We start from the raw sequence: 16711 nt of genomic DNA, 5'->3' as shown, positions 1-16711 counted from the left end.
GGCAAGTGGCGGAATGGTTTTGTCCTTTGCAGGGGTGGGTGGCTCACTGGCTGGGCTGACGGGAGCCCCCTTTGAGCCTCTGGGAGTTGCAAGTACTACAGCGGATGCCAACTTGGTGGCTGAGGTGCTGGCCTGGGACACCCTGGCCCGAGGGGAAGGACGGGGGAGGGGTAGGGAAGAGGTCAATGTTTGCCAGGAAAAGCTTTTTAGACACACTGGGGCGGGAAGAGGGAGAGGGTTTGGGAGTGGAGGAAGAGGGAGTGGTTGTAGGAGGTGTCTGTCTGCAGAGTTTGGGTGAAGGTGCATGGGCTGGATGCTGTTGTGAGGTGGATGGCTGTTGTGTGGGTGGGTGCTTGCGTTTGTGTACTTTGGGAGGAGGGGTCACAGACACACTGGGAGAGGACACAGGTGATGTGTGCATAGATGTGGGGGTGGTGACTGCCAGTGAGGGGTGAGTATTGATGGGCGTGCTGGTGATGGAGGTAGTGGATGAGGATGTAGTGAATGCAGGTGTGAGTGAAGACGATACTGAGAGGGAGGTGGATGATGAGGAGGAGGGAAAAACAGTGGAGGAAGTGGATGTTGGTGTGTCTGCATGGGGATGGTGCTTGTGTGAGTGCCTGTGGGATGATGTATGGTCTTGTGTTTGCCTGAGCCACTTCTGTGTGTTGATTTGGGTGAATTCTGGTCTAAAGGTGTGCTTGGGATAGGCTGGGGTTGAGGGGATTGGGACTGGGCAGAGGAAGTTGGAGGGGGAGGCTAGAGACAGGGAATATGGCTGCCATCAGTGCGGAGGCCTGAACCTGAAATGCTATCTGTTGGGCCTCCACACCAGAGTGAATGCCCTCCAGGTATGCATTTGTTTGTTGCAAATGCCTCTCGACACCCTGGATGGCATTCAGAATGGTTGACTGCCCAACAGTGAGGGATTTCAGGAGGTCAATAGCTTCCTCACTGAGGGCAGCAGGGCTGACTGGGGCAGGGCCTGAGGTGCCTTGGGAGAAGGAGATGCCCACCCTCCTGGGTGAGCGGGAAAGGGAAACATGCTGATGGGCTGCTGGGAGGGTGGTGCTGGTAGGAGTGTGGCGGCTGTACCTGTTGTTGGGGTGGGCACAGAGGTGTCCGCCACCGTCGGGGAGCTTCCATTGGAGGAGGAGTCACTGTCTGTGGTCTCCCCTCCTGTCCCCATCGTAGTGCTGCCCTTGCCCTCCGTCCCCCTGGTCCCCTCACCCTCAGTGGATTCGGCCTCCAGGCCCATGTGGGATGCAGCTCCCTCCGTCGCTGGTGCCTCTGCTCCTCCGCCAGATGATGCTAATGCACACAAGGACAGGGTGTCAAAAGAAAAAGGGGGAGAGAGAGACAGAGGATACACTTGGTGAATGCCAGCAACACCACTACCGTTGGCATACACAACACACAGGGAGCAGTCCTATGCACTAGGCCATGCCCAACCATTTACTAAGATAGTCACCAGCCAATGGGGCATAAATGCCTAATGCTATTAGCTGCACACCTAAAACCCACAGGACCCTGGCCAGTAGTAGATGCCCACTAACACTATTGGGGTAGCAGTGCTTCAGAGCCTGCCCAACAAGGGACCTACCCTGCCATCTTCGCCCTGGCCTAGGGGCACCCATAGCCCACATCCCCTACCGAGGTACCTCTTAAATCGCGCAAAGTCAGGATTCAGAATCTGTACTCAACCCCTTGTGGCTGCTGTGATGTCTTCAAGTGCCCATCCAATTCCAGATAGTCCACCGCCAGGATGCAGGACATCACTCTGCAGTGAAGGCAGGGGCCCTTTCCCCAGACACATGAGCCATTGTCGCTTCCAGACACAGGTCACAGCAGCACTTGCAGTGTAGTTCCTCTCCTGTTGAAGGTCAGGTAGCAAGTGAGTGAACAGATAGAAAATGGTGGTGACGTCCGCGGCGGTGCGTACCGTCACCGCGGCGTACATCGCCATTGGCTCCTAGAACACCTAGGGCCCACTGATAACCAATGTGAAGTTGTGCGGCGGTCTTTGACCGGCTACCGCAACAGCACGCAACGCCAGCGCAATTGCCTCATTTCCACTTGTCCCTCCTCACAGGTCAGGAGCCGCCATTTCAGGGGGGCACAGGGCATGGCACCTAACTGCATCACAGCCAGACATTGGCCCAGCAACTGATTGTCGGATTCACATCTTGTTTCTGTAAAGTAAACAAATCATCATTAGAGCAATAGATTTGTGAATATGACCCTCTGTTCACCGTTTTCTTCCATAGGCTTCAACCGCTGAGGCTGAATATGAGATGGCGGCATCCTCCGGTGTACGCACCCCTGGTGGACCCTGCGACAATCGAGGACTGACACATTATCATAACCTACAGACTTGATGGTGCCACAATCCTACAACTATGTACCCAATTGGAGCCCGACCTGATGTCAGCTATCCGCCAGCCCACAGGTATCCCCCCTCTAGTGCAGGTCCTGACAGTGCTCCATTTCCTGGCAAGTGGTTCTTTCCAAACAACAGTGGCCATGGCATCAGGGATGTCCCAGCCAATGTTCTCCAACATGTTGACCTGAGTGTTGTCAGCCCTGCTGAAACACATGCGCAGCTACATCGTATCCCCCCAGATGGAGGATTTGGCCTCAGTGAAAGCTTACTTTTATGCCCTGGGACATATACCCAACATCAGTGGTGCCATTGATGGTACACCTGTGGCATTTGTCCCCCCCGGAGAAATGAAGAAGTGTTCAGGAATAGAAAAAGCTATCACTCTATGAATTGTCAGATGGTGTGTTTGGCGGACCATTACATCTCCCATGTGAATGCCAATTATCCTGGCTGTGTGCATGACACCTTTATCCTGAGGAATTGCAGGATCCCAAATGTGAAGGGACAACTCCAGAGGCACTGGGTGTGGCTAATAGGTGAGCAAAAGGTCCCCACACAGTATGAGTAGGTGTCTGGGTATGGGGTTGTCCCTAAGGGTTAGTATGTGTCTAACAGTTGTCCCTCGATATTTGCATGTGACTCTGGTTACCCCATCCTCTCTTGCCTACTGACCCCAGTGAGGAATGCCAGGACAAGGGCAGAGGAACGTTACATTGAGGCACACATGCATACAAGGAGGATATTGAAAGTACCTTCAGCCTCCTGAAGGCCAGGTTCCGGTGCCTCCATCTGACAGGTGGCTCCCTGTACTACTCACCCAAGTAGGTGTGCCAGATCATTGTTGCATGTTGTATGTTTCACAACCTGGCCATGAGACACCAGGTGCCTTTTCTGCAGGAGGATGTGCCTGGAGATGGTCTTGTGGCAGCGGTGGAGCCTGTGGGCAGTGAGGAAGAGGAGGCAGAGGAAGAAGATGTTGACAACAGAAGCAATATAATTCAGCAGTACTTCCAGTGACACACAGGTAAGACACTGTAACTTGACTTTACATTTCAGTTTTCTGTTGGAGATTGTGCATGGCAGCCTGTTTCCCTATGTCTATGGCTACTGACTGTATCAGTATCAGTATCTCTAATTTCAGATGATCTCTGTGCCCCACTCTGGCTCCTGCCATGTGTACTGCTGCCCACCAAAGGTCATTTCAAAGTATATTTCACTGGACACTTGAGTTGCAATGCTTTGATAATGTTGTACTAATACATATGTTACACATTTGACAGACTCCAGATTAGTATTTTTCCAAGGGTGTTTATTTAAGTGCTCACAAGTATAGGGGGATGTGCAAGAGTCCAGTCTCTTGGTATCACAGGTGCATTGTCCAATGGGGCATAGGAAGGGGTGTAATGGCAGTCCAAGGTGGACAGGGTGACAGAGTGGGACAGAAGGGTGACAATCAGAAGAGTCCTATTTCCTGGCGGGGGTCTTGGCAATGTTCTCTGGCTTCTGCCTGGATCGCAGGAACCGTTTGCGGGGTGGTTCTCCTTCTGCAGGGGGTGGGGTGCTGGTGGCCTGTTGTTCCTGTGGCAGGGCCTCCGGTCCACTAGCGCCAGCGGAGGTGGAGGGCTGTTCTTCGGTGTGGCTAGTGTCAGGGGCCTGTTGTTGTGCCACTGCCTCCCTCATGGTCTTGCCCATATCAGCCAGCACCCCTGCAATGGTGACCAGGATGGTGTGAATGTTTTTTAGGTCCTCCCTGATCCCCAGGTACTGTCTCTCCTGCAGTCGCTGGGTCTCCTGCAACTTGGCCAGTATCTGGCCCATCGTCTCCTGGGAATGGTGGTATGCTCCCAGGATGTTGGAGAGTGCCTTGTGGAGAGTGGGTTCCCTGGGCCTGTCCTCCCCCTGTCGCACAGCAGTCCTCCCAGCTTCCCTGTTGTCCTATGCTTCTGTCCCCTGAACCGTGTGCCCACTGCCACTGACCCCAGGTCCCTGATCGTCCTGGGTTTATGGGGTTGCCTCGGGTCTCTGTAGTCGTAGACACACTGCTGATTGATGTGTCCTGGGGACAGTGGCATTGGCCCGCTGGGTGGGTGCTGTGGTGGTGTTTCCTGAGGGGGGGGTGTCTGTGGTGGGTTGGGACTCTGGCACGGGAACCGACTGTCCAGAGGTCCCGGATGGGCCAGGTTGGTCATCCTGATCCAGGCGGGCAGACCTGCAGTTGTCACTGTTGGCCTATCTAGGGGGGGACTGGATGTATCTGGCACCGCCTCTCCGGTGATGTTGAGTATGGGTCCTGTGGGGATGCAAATGCAGTGTTGTTGTATCTGCGTGTGCCATCTTGTGCATGGGTGTGTGTCCCTGTATGATTGTGATTTCCCTGTCAGCTTGGCCTTGTGTGAGTGGTGATTTTGTGGGCTGGGTTATTCTCTCTACTGGGCATACCGTGGGGATGGGTGTCCATGCAGGTCTGTGTTGGGGGTCCATGCATTGGTGTTGCATGCAGGGCTTGGTATTCGGATGGGTGGGTTGTGATGGTGGGGTATATTTGAGGTAGTGGAGTGATGGGGGTTAGGGTAGGTAGGGTGGGGGGATCAATCAGTAATTATTTGACTTACCAGAGTCCAGTTCTCCTGCTACTCCCGTGAGGCCCTCAGGATGCACTTTTGGCAAGACTTGTTCCTCCCAGGTTGTTAGTTGTGGAGGAGGAGGTGGGGGTCCACGTCAGTCCTCTGTACTGCTACGTGGTATCTGGCAACCACGGAATGCACCTTCCCCTTTAGGTTGTTCCACCTCTTCCTGATGTCATCTCTTGTCCTGGGGTGCTGTCTCACGGCGTTGACCCTGTCCACGGTTCTCCACTATAGCTCCATCTTCCTTGCAATGGACGTCTGCTGCACCTGCGATCTGAATAACTGTGGCTCTACCCAGATGATTTCCTCCACCATGGAACCTGACCCTTAGCTCCTCTTCTGAAAACCTGGGGTGTCTTTGGGGTGCCATGGATGTAGTGTGAGTGATATGTGTGAGGATATGTGGGGTGATGTGTTTGGGTATATGCAGTGATGTGCGTGGATGGTGTATGGGTGATGGTGTTCTGTGCCTCTGATTGAGTGGGTGCTCCTGGCTTGTCTCTCTCTGTTTGCTATTTTTTTTTCATAGAAAGGATTGGGGGTAATGTGGGTGTGTTTTATAGTGGTGTGAGTGTGTGGGTGTGGTGTGTGTATATGTGTCAGGTGTGTGTAGTTTGAATTGTCCAATGTGGTGTAGTTTTTTTAATGTGTGTGTATTTTGAGCGTGGTGGTGTGTGTACCACCAATGATTTACCGCGTTTGAAAGACCACTACGGTGATTCCTGATACTGTAGGCGTGTTCCTGTTGGCATAATGGAGTGGGTTTCGCTATTGCCAGTTAATCAATGACCTTTGAGTTGTCGGACTTGTGTGGCTGTCTGTATAGTGGCAGGATTCTCAATGTGGTCATAATACCAGTAGCGGAAGACCGCCACGGTCACGGTATGTTAGCGGTCATCAGCACAGCGGTAGGCGGCATTTACCGCCATGGTTGTAATGAGGGCCTTAATCTGTTAATGCTCACCGTAACAAGAATAAATGTAATTTAACCATGGCTTCAGCTCCTTCACTAATATGACTGCCAAATCTACTCCCATGATGATTTTCTGTTGCAGCATGCACACATTTAAATCTGTGAATCTTTCTCCAACCTTTTTTCATTTGGAGAAAAAACAACAGTGACAAGTTTAGGTTAGGAGAAAGTGTGCATTTTTATAAGAAAATTAACCTAGAGCTAACAAAATGGCAACTGGACTTATAGTTGTAATTTACATTATTGCCTCATTTCTCTCACAGCAGTGCTAAGCCATTTAAAAAAAGTATTGCAGGGTCATAAACTGAAAAAATATTCATCAGCCATTTGAACACTACCTTTGATGACAGAAAATACCACATTAAGAAGCATCCTCTTCCCCACCCGTATTGCTGTTCCACACAGATGAGTACAATCAAGATAATTGAGAAGTCATTACATCTTTGAGTAAAAATGAGTGTATTATATATTTCGGTGCCTTTATTGCACAAACACAGTAGTAGAAAACTCATGTTTATTTAAGGAACCATGGAAAATATTTTATGGACCTGTATGAAATTCAGATTTTGACATCATAACTGTAGTCCCCAAACAACTGCGCAGAGGTTTGCCATCATCTAGGTGACTAGGATTATGCAGCTTGGACAATCAATGTTATCTTTATACTATGCAGAAAAAATGCATATTATGTGGCACTTTGTCTGAGGGTATTATTTGCATCCATTTCAGCTAGAAACATCAATGTTTGTGAAATCTGCACATTTTGGAAATTATGTGGCAAATACATTGAGTCCATAAATATACTATGAACTCTGCAGCTACAGATCCATATAAATCTACTGACCTCACAATTTCCTATTGTTTCATCGAAAACTTATTTGCAACAGGTAAACAAAACCTCACCATTTTAATTCCAGTCAATGCTCATTGTTAGCTGCAATTTGAATAAAACAGCTTGCAATATATAAAATACATAACAAATACCTGTCCTTGTCATCTCAAGCTTCTGGTGACATTTACAAACCACAGAGCCAAAGATATCACTAGAAACCCTCAATGATAGTGTTGCACCAGATTACACAGTTACCCGTATGCATGCACATTATGTACTTAGCTTTAAGCCATTGTGTATATGCAAATACTCAGTAGACAAATTGAGGAATGTGGTCTTATAACTTTGGTAGTACATCAACAGAACAAAAGTGTTCACAAATGTGATCAGATAAAATGTTTGAAAGTTCTCTTACATTAACTAAGGAAAGAGATGTTGTCTTGAGCTGACCTCAATTTGTGACAACCAGATAGAAGCAGTCCACTGCTTTATTTATAACGGTTTATTCTTCACACCTCAGGTCTACATCTCAAAGTCTATGAGTGCACTTTCTTGGGCACATTAGGACTTTTGCCCCACACACATCTTCTTGTTCTCTGCAAGCATTTATCATTATGAAGAACATGCTACTTTTAATAAGAAAATACACTTTTCCAGTAAGCCTTCAATGCTTTCTTTTCTGTGCATCAGACATGCACAGGATTCTCTTGGTACCACCCATCTTGTAAACATTTAAAAGTCTCAGGTCTGGCAGACACTCTGAGTTCCAGCTCACTGTCTCAGGGTAATGCACTGGAGAAGATATAAGATGTGGCTTTAATGTACTAATGCATAAAAGAACAGGTGGGCAAATATGCCATTTCCATGTATTAGCACATTAAAATTATTTATCGCCCTTCCAAATGTTTTCTAATATTGCCTGATCATGTCTAGCCCAGTCTACGGCTCACTGACATGGAAAACATAACAATAGTAAAGTTGGGGGTACCTGGAAAAGAAGTCAACCAATGGCTTCAAAGACACAGGTCCTGGGAGTCAGTCTGATTACACTGTAAACTTCGCACTTGTATAGCACACTACTCACCCGTTAGGGTCTCAAGGCACAGTACACATACTGCTGTGGAACCCTCCTGGCTTTTCCCTGTGAGGCACCCACTCCTGGGAATCCCCAGGGTGAAGCCAGGCATCCAAGCACTGTCAGGGCCGTTGTGAAGATTAAGCAAGCTATTGCCCAGAGTGGGACCCATTAACTAGATTAGGCACTGAGGTGAGAATTATCCGGTCCAAGGGAATTGAGCCCAAGACCCACTGAGGCAGGAATTGAACCATCATCCCAAGCCAGATCTCTGCATTAGGGTCTGCTGCTCTAACCATTGTGTCACACTTCTCCACTATTACCTCACATTCCACGCTGCAGAGCAGTCTACAGAAAGAAGGAGGGAGGGATTGAGATCTGTCGGACCACAGATGTCACTGCTCTTCTCTAGCTCTGTGCAGCTGGTGAAATTCCAGCAGCTGAAAAAGTGACACTGAGTCAGATGCATAGAGAGCTTGAACACTCTCTGTGGTGACGGGGTAGTTGGCCTTTAATCAAAGAGGCTCCACACCACAGGGACTACCTCGGAGGAATTAAACTTCCAACTGGGAGAGAGCGTTTTAAACATGAGCTCCTCTACAGCCAAAATTTCCCAGCAAGACCTCTATACTGTTGACTGTTGACATGATCACTGAATCAGGGGGTCGCAAAGACTCTGCCAGGGGAGCAAAAGGCAAGCCATTGGTCGCAACTGCCACTCCGGGTGACCCCTAATTGATGTCAATGGAGAAAATGAGGACCAGAACTACCGACTTAGAATCTAGGGCAGCAGGCTCGAGTTTTGGCATCATTCCAACAATCTGTGATTTGGGGGAAATATCTTAATCTCCCCTTGCCTGAAAAGTTAATGTGACCTTGTGTAATGTAATCTCTGCTCAGGTAAAGCACTTTAATACATTTGGGTCCTGTTCGCAATATATAAAACTGCAAAAAGTAAAACAATGGGAGTTATTTTCTTACCTAATATCCTTCAAATATTTATTTTAAAACTGCCCTGTGTCAGCACACAAACCAAACATAATTCTCACCTCACATCTTCATTTTCTATCCCTATGTTACTTGTGCAAATATTTATTTGATTCCTCGGGGCCTACACATCTAAAAACATCAAAAGAACTTTCAACTTCACGTCTGCAACATTTTTGACAATTTTCCTCCTTACATTATGGCAAACATTGCTAATGTGACTTTACCAGCTGCATTGTTTTCACATGTAATCAATTAACAGAAAAGACATAGGGGCATATTTATAACTTTTAGAGCACCACAGCAAGTGACACAGGAAGGGCAGTAAGGTGCTCTATATATCCAATATGGCGCATTCCTGTCCTTTTCCCTTGCGCTGGTGCATTTTGTCAGCCTAGCACCAACGTAGGCACCATGGCAAGGGAAGCCTGTATTGTAGTCAGGATTGTTTTGTGCTGGAAGGGGCGCCTTCCTGCAGAAAAACAATACTGAGAAGGCGTTTCCCTCTTTTGATGTGTTTCTCAGAATGCAGCACACATCAAAAGAGTAAAAAAACAAGGAGAAATAAAACTATTTCTCCTTGTTACCCCTCTCCTGGCGAGGCATATCTTTTTGGCACGTTTCCAGGTTTAACAGGTGTGGTAAATCCAGAAATGCATCCAAAATCATGAGAGTTGTGTGGGAGCACCCATGCAACACCCATGGAATGCCTGCCTGGTGCAGAGTACTGAAACCCAGTGATTTGCTCTGTGTTTACTGCAGATTTTGAAAGTCATTCAAAGCCACATAAAGTGGCTTTTTATGGCTTCAAAAAACTGCCTTAAGGTATTTGTTGCTCTTGCATCATGCTGCGTAGTACAATAGCAGTGCAAATCCGGTAAGTAATATGGCCCTAACTTGATAAATGTTTGAAATTCCCATATCTGAACCATGCCTTTGTCCTTTTTGTGTTACTTTCCTGTTTATCATTTTTCAATTTATGTTAGCGCATACAGAATTGTATACCTTCATTTTTATGGTCACAACAGCATCTGCTTTTTGTCTAATTTCCTAAAAATACATGTGCTACAGTCAGGGGTGGCTCCTCCATTAGGGGGAGGAGCGTCACCACCCCCGCCAGCAGCTGCAAACCTTTTACCAAAAAACACTAGTAAACTGTGTTTATTATCATTTTTTGAAAAAAGGTGTTGGGCCACGGATGTGCCAAGCAGTGAACCCCAGTCTGCCTAGGAGCGCCCTGGCTTCAGTGGCTTGTAATGTTATTTTGGTTCCTGTTCATAGTATTTGGTGCAACATCTTATTATTGCCTTCATAAGAATTTGACCCACAACAGTCATAAGTGATAAATCACATGAAACCACCACAGAGACTGCTATATTTACATTCATACTCCCCATTTTCTTGGCATTTGGAATAAGATTTATTTATCTCTGATATTATTTTAGCTATCTTTCCGTACCCCTTCTCTTCCCTTTAATAAGCATATTGTCAAACATTGAGCTCAATTAAACTGTCAGTTAGCCCTTTCCCATGCTTGTTTTTTTAAGTCCCGCCCCACTGAAATTCAATTTCAATAAGGAAAACTTACTTTAAAGATTGCAGCTCTCACTCACAAGTACCTTCCCACATGCCTCATATAGTTACAGCTATATAAACAATTAAATAGGAACCTCCCCTGATTGCTGAAGAAATGTTAGGGAAGATAGAAAGATTATTATGCACCCTCCCATTGACAGTGTTAAGTTGAGGGCAAATGAATAATTTGGTACTGGTCCAAGGTAAAGCATTAGTGTGAAGTATATCAGTGCATGTCAAGGTTCTCCAATAAACAGTAACTCTTGAATGACCATTCAGAACTAAAATATAGTCACCTCAAAGTTACACAACATAATCACTATGCAATATATAAAGATGAATATCTGTGAATTTCTCCCAGTTCCCTGTCGATATTTCTTCTGTAAAGTAACCATCTCAGTCATCTCTCAACTTTCTTCAATGAAGTAACCTGCAGCAATATGTTGGCCACATTTATGAGTCTTTCCAGGGGCTTCAGCCCTTGCTATCTCTACCTTTTCTTTATCCTCTGTTGTTTCTCTCCTCAGTGTCTGTCTTCCTACTGTGTGAAACTAAGGCACTGTCACCATTGTTTTCTCGGTCTGCCCTCTGGGTACTGTCCATGTGAGATCTTCCTGCCCTTTTTGTGGACCTCCCATGCAGTGGAATGCCAGCCACCTCTTATTGGATCCAATCGTCCTTTCTCCCAAACCCTTTCTTTTTTGTCTATATCTTTTGTTACACTTTTGAGGCTGTCTGCTACTGGAACCCCTCTTATCACCATCCACTAAGCAGAGCTCAGTTTAAAGTTGTCCTTGGTTATCATGTGCTCATGGTCAACCTTTGCAGACTCTATAAATGCCCAGGCATCCCAACATATGCACATGGCTTCTGATTTCTTGACCACTTATGAGGAGCCTGATCATGCTGTCATTTTAGATGTGTGTTGTAGCGATGTTCTATTTGGAATGCAGGACACTGAGATGCTCTTGGCATTGGTGTCTAGGTAACGGGAGGTGAGGGGCAGTTGGCGAAGTGACAGGACATGTCGAGGGTGGCTCCTGTATACATTTGTAGTGAATAAAGGTATACAATTACTCAGCGGTGGTGTACCAGTCTTTTCTTCACAACACAGATTTGGCGAAGAGCAGTTGGAGCCGCCGGAGGAACCCGCGAATTTCATCCGTCACAGCTCCTGAATCCTGAAGTTTGGCTGGTGAGTGCCCGGAAGACTTTCTGTCTGCTTTCTGTCCGTGTTGCCCCATTTGAACTGATTTTTGGGGGATGAACTAGCTGCTTTGGACATTGGTAGCGTGAGCTGGATGCGCGCCCATGTTAGACGGTGCCGTCAGCTTGTACACGCATTGACGCCATTGTTTGGATCAGTTGATAAGCAATGCCAGTAGTTTCGCTGACTCGCTGATGCTCACAGCTTTGCCGATTGATGCACATTCAATCCAGTTTTCTTCACCTTCTCTGCACACATCTTTCTTGGATATCATTATACAGTTTTGCTGGTGTTAGTGCATTACAGCAGTTAGTCAGTTTCTTCGCTGATGCACACAGCTTTGCCGGTTTAAGCACATTCAATCCAGTTTTCTTCACTTTCGCTGATGCACACAGCTTTCTCGGAAATAATTATACAGTATTCCCGGTGTTAGTGCTTTCCAGCAGTTAGTCAGTCTCTACGCTGATGTGGACAGCTCTGACTGTGTGTACTCATTTGCTATAACTGTGAACTATTTCAATGACACAAATCCAAATCTAAGGGACCAAAAAAAGAAGTATACTGTGTTTTAAGTTATTTTGTTTGTTATCTCTGTGCCTGCACTATGCAATCTGTGTCTGCTCCACCACCCTTTTTGGAATCTCCTGGTGAGCCTCAGTTTTTTTGGAGACAATGGTTAGATGCCTTTGAAACGTTTTTATGTGCTATAGGTACTTCACGCTACAGGCCTGAAAGGAAAAAGTTTATTTTGCTGTGCTCCCTAGGCTTTGAAGGTCAAGAAATTTTGAAACAGCTCCCGGATGTAGTTTTTGCTGAGGGTGAAGAGCTGGATGAATACCAGGAATCTGTAAAGAAGCTGGCTCTGAGGTTTGACAAACAACCAAGTCTTGTAGTTTTATGTCACAAATTCTTCAAAAGGTCCCAAATGCATAGCTAATCTGTTGATGATTTCATTAGCGCACTTAAAAAATTGTGTTCACAGTGCCATTTTGGAGTGTTTCATGATCAACTGGTCAGAGATCAGTTCATTGCACATTGTTTTGACAAGCGCATTCAGCAGAAGTTGCTCACAATGGGGGACCCGTCGATGGAAGAAGTTATTAAGAGTGTTGAACTTGCACATGTGGCCCTCAAGGAACTGGCTTCGCTGTCTAAAGAGAAGAGAAAGTCAGCACTATTAGCAATGTCTCTACATGTAAAGAAAACAAAAGTGTGAACAATCAGTTCTTTAAACATACTAATGTTTGTTTTATGAGTGGCTATTTTCCACATGGAAGGGATTCTAAGAGTTGCCCTGCAAGAGCTGTTGCATGTCGCATGTGTGAACGTACGGGCCATTTTGCCAAAGTGTGTCAGAGTAGTGTGAGCAAAAATGTGAAGGTTAACAGTATTTCTGAAGCGGATCTGATTTCAGATCAGCAATTGGAAAGTGAGTTCTGAGATATGATTGTGGTTGTGTCGGATGATGCTGTTATCTCAGGTGATCCAGGTGAGTGTGTGGATCCCTATGTGGATGTCATGGTTGTGGATAAGACCCTACATTTGCTGGTGGACTCGGGTGCACGGATCACTATGGTGACATCAGAGTTATTTAAGAAAACAAGGGTTCTAGGAAGTTGTTTCCTCCTGATAGAGCTCCAGTTTCATATAAAGGCGAGAATAGAGCTTGAGGGTTTTATAAAATATATTTTGGAGTTTAAAGGGCGTAAGATTCAGGGCAAGGTGTACATGGCATTTATGGGACTTAACATTCTGGCTTGGTTTCATCAGGGCCTTTTTGGAATGGTACTCAAACCTGGCACCAGTGAGCAAGTGATGATAGTTAAAGAACTCAGACACTCTGAGTTCCAGCTCACTGTCTCAGGGTAATGCACTGGAGAAGATATAAGATGTCCAAGGTCTATATAAAGAATTCTCCATTGTTTTTGAGAATAAACTTGGGTGTATCAAGGGATTTAAACACAGAATTAGAATCAAACAAGGTGCAGTCCCTGTCAAACACAAGTTGAGATCTATTCCTTTCAGTTTGAGAGATGATCTTAAGCAGGAGTTGGAGAAATTACAAGTGAGTGGGGTGATTGAACCAGTGGAGTCTAGTTTATGGTTGTCGTCCATTGTGGTGGAACACAAACGTAATGTAGAGATGTGCTTTTGCATTGACTTAAGAAGTTTAAATAAGAAGATTTGGATAGATTCATTTCCACTTCCCAGATTTAAGGATCTTTTAGAAGAACTTAGTGGTGCGGAATGGTTTTCAAAAATTGATTTGGCATCAGCGTATCACCAGGTGGTACTTGAGGATAGTTCTAGACATTACACAGCGTTCAACATGCCATTTTTTAATTTCCAGTTTTGTATAATGCCTTTTGGTTTTGCCTCAGCGGCTTCGGTTTTCCATCGGATTATGTCTCAGCTGTTGAGTACCATGGAGTTCTGGTTTTCCAGGATGATGTACTCATTTTGGCAAAACAATTGGTGGAACATGACGCTATTCTCAGGTTGCTTTTACAGATTTTTGAGGAATATGGTGTGGTAGTTAAAAGTGAAAAGTGTGAATTTTGGAAGAGAGAGATTGAGAATTTAGGACATGCCATTTCCTGTGATGGCGTCAAGCCTAGACCAGGTTTAGTCAAAGTGGTGAGAGAGTGTCCTCCTCCCAGGAATAAACATGAGTTATGCTCTTTTGTAGGCTTGTGCTAATTCTATGCTAGGTTTATTCCTGACTATGCTTCTAAGATTAGAAGTTTATCCAATGTGTTGAAAAATAGTGTTGCGTTTGAGTTGGTCAAGGAATGTCAGGACACCTTTGAATTGGTGAAATCTGAAATGACAAATGCTAAGATGTTACGTTCCTATGATCCCCAGTTGATGTGTACTATTATAGTGGATGCCATCAAATATGGTTTGGGGGCAGAATTGACCCAGGAATCTTCACAGGGAGAAGTAACCATTAGTTATGCTTTTAGGGTTTTGAGAGAAGCAGAGTTGAGATATTCAGTAATTGAAAAGGAGCTTCTTGCATGTGTCTGGACAAGTGAGAAGTTTAGAAGTTATGTTTGGGGTAGAAGATTTGTAATTGTAACTGATCACAAACCTCTACTATATATTTTGAGAGGTGACAAGATTAATTACACTACTCCACGCATTGCATGGTTGACCACAAAACATCTGCAATATGATATAGAAGTTAAGCACTTACCAGGTAGAGTAAATATATTGGCTGATTTCGTTTCAAGGTTACCAATTGATGAGTTGGATTAAATGAATGCAGAAGAAGATAGAGACGATTGTTTTGTTGCTAGTGTGGATCTACCTACATGTAAAGCCATTACTGAAGCAGACTGGAAGAAAGCCGAGAGTGAAGATGAAATTTTAGCCAACGTGAGGAATATGTGACTAACGGATGGCTGAAAGTGAGAAATGTGTTGTTGTCCTTGCAACTGATTTGCAAGATTGCAGAGGAAAGTTCTATTGAAGATGGGGTACTTTTGAGATGTGAGAAGTGTATTCCGCCGTATGGTGTTCGCTCGGGGTTGATAAATTCTGCCCATGATGCTAACTTTGGGGTAACAATGACTAAACGGAGGTTAAGAGAGCACTATTGGTGGCCTTCTATGGATAAGGATGTGGATGCTGTGGTCAAGGAGTGTATGGTTTGCAAAAATGCTGAGAAATGGTTAAGGGTTTGTGTTCCACCTTTGCATCCCATGAGCCTTCCAGAGAGACCTTTGGTGAAGCTAGGCATAGACATGATTGGCCCATTTAGTTTTCTTCCCCACAATCTGCGATATGCATTTGTTCTCATGGATTATCACAGTAGATGGCCGGAAGTTCATTTTTGTACCACACCGTCGGCATCCAATGCCGTGAGTTTCCTGAAAGATATCTGCATGTGGGAAGGTTTTCCAGAAGCTATCATTTCGGACAATGGGGTTCAATTTGTTAATTTTGAAATGGAGAATTTTTTTAGACAGTCTGGTATTAAGCACTTAAAAAGTTCCCTTTACCCTCCTCTAACCAATGGTTTGGTTGAGAGAATGAATAGAGTAGTTGGGGATTGTATAAAATGGGCTAGGAATAACAATTTTGAACTCAAGAATCGGTCAAGACCATGTTCTGGTTTTACCATACTACGCCCCAGTCTTTGACCAAGGTGTCTCCTTTAGAAGGATTAAGAGGTCTCAAACCAACTTCTATTTTGTTTCCGGCTTGGTTAGCAAGTTCAGTAAAAGATAAGGGTCCAAGAGAGGGGATGTGTGTAAACAAGTGGGAGAACGTTGGTTTGGGTCAGGAACTAATGAAGAAGAGATACGACTCTATCAAGGCCTCCAACAATGTATGATTTGCCCTGGGGATTTAGTACGTATAAAGAAAAGTATATTTGTAAACAAAGGTGATCCCTGTTTCAATGATCCTGTAAGGGTAAAAAACATATGTGGTAATGGTTGATGGGGGTCGTTGATGGAATTTGGCCAAGATTGTAAAGATATCTGAGGAGATTCCTCCAGGTGTTGAATGTTAGGGTGGTCATAGTGGCGGTCCAATTGTACACCTCCAGAATAAGGTTCCTCCAGGTGTTGAATGTGAGGGTGGTTATGGTGGCAGTCCACCTGTGCTCCTCCAGAATAAGGATTTGGGTTCTTCAAGTATCCAAAGGTTACCTATGGAATCGGGGAAGGTGTATGTACGCAGATCTACCAAGGAAAGATTTTTGTCTTGGAAGCTGAAATATGATGTGTGACAGGGAAAGATATTTGTCTTGGAAATGAAGCTAGATGTTTGAGTCCAAAGCACTTTCCCTTTTTGTTTTTCTTTGTTTAAATTATTTTTTTGTTTTTGTTACTTTTTATTTTGGTTTTATATTTCGGCTTTGTATTCACAGTGTTCTTTATAGTTTGTTAAGGATCTTTATGGTATTTAAAAAAAAAAGAGAAAAGAAAGAGAAAGAGAAAATATGTTGTAGCGATGTTCTATTTGGAATGCAGGACACTGAGATGCTCGAGGCATTGGTGTCTAGGTAACGGAAGGTGAGCGGTGGTTGGTGACGTGACG

The sequence above is a fragment of the Pleurodeles waltl genome, chromosome 2_1 (assembly GCF_031143425.1).
Source record: "Pleurodeles waltl isolate 20211129_DDA chromosome 2_1, aPleWal1.hap1.20221129, whole genome shotgun sequence".
Lineage (NCBI taxonomy): Eukaryota > Metazoa > Chordata > Amphibia > Caudata > Salamandridae > Pleurodeles > Pleurodeles waltl.
Note: the sequence above shows the minus strand (reverse complement) of the source record.